This window comes from Myotis brandtii, unplaced genomic scaffold (genome assembly GCF_000412655.1).
Source record: "Myotis brandtii unplaced genomic scaffold, ASM41265v1 scaffold250, whole genome shotgun sequence".
Classification (NCBI taxonomy): Eukaryota; Metazoa; Chordata; class Mammalia; order Chiroptera; family Vespertilionidae; genus Myotis; species Myotis brandtii.
In genome coordinates, this window is record NW_005359478.1 from 575132 (window position 1) to 575846 (window position 715).

The 715-nt window shown below is 62.2% G+C and overlaps 1 protein-coding gene across 1 annotated transcript in view; it reads right to left on the reverse strand.

Moving 5' to 3' along the window:
- Positions 1–702, reverse strand: part of PLEKHO1 (pleckstrin homology domain containing, family O member 1) — an 8737-nt gene extending 8035 nt beyond the window's left edge. Inside the window, exon 1 of the mRNA XM_014540722.1 lies at positions 386–702. The gene's annotated coding sequence lies outside the window, so the exon portion shown is untranslated. The remainder of the gene's footprint in view (positions 1–385) is intronic.
- Between the last annotated feature and the right edge of the window lie 13 nt (positions 703–715).

A 715-nucleotide genomic window follows, 5' to 3' on the forward strand; every position in this document is an offset into this window, starting at 1 on the left:
GCGGATATGCCGCTGTGCGCAGAGCGTCTGTTTCGGCAGCGACAGCAAAGAGAAGCACCCCCACTTCAGCCAGAGGCCAGGGTAGGGCCGGGGACCCCAGGGACACTTAGAACTCCTGGAACATCTCGGGGTATCACCGCAGTCAGAGAGACATTTATTCGCCCAGAAAACTCATGAAATGAGATGCATCTCAACTTCTAACTCCGGTCTCCTCTCTCAATCCAGGGTGACCTTTCCCAGCAGAGAGCAGTGGTGGGGAGCGCTGAACTTGCTTTTGGAGCGAAGTGGGGGGCTCGGTAAGGGAAACGAGCGGCAGATAAGCCCACCCCCCGCCCCCCAGAGAGACAAGGTGGGGAGACAGGGAGTGGGGGCTAAGGGCACCTACCTCCTTGTCGGAGATGTAGAGCTGGTCCCCTCTCAGCACCACGTAGCGGTTTTTCCAAATCTCCCTGAAAATGCCTTTCCCGCAGAATTTCCGGACCCAGCCGACCTTCTCGGGCGGTGCAGACGGGTGGTTTCCCTCCTGAGGCCCCTGCCCCGGGGCAGGAGAGGAAGGGCAGTTAGGTGATCACAGCTCTTTCCTTCTCTCCACTCGGAGCCCCGAGACCCTGCTTTCGGGGGGCCGCCCCGCGGAGGCCGGAGTCCCGGACCCGCGTCCGCTCCCCGCTTCCTCGGAGGTGCTCACTCCGGGGGGCTCTCCTCCCCCGTCTCCCAC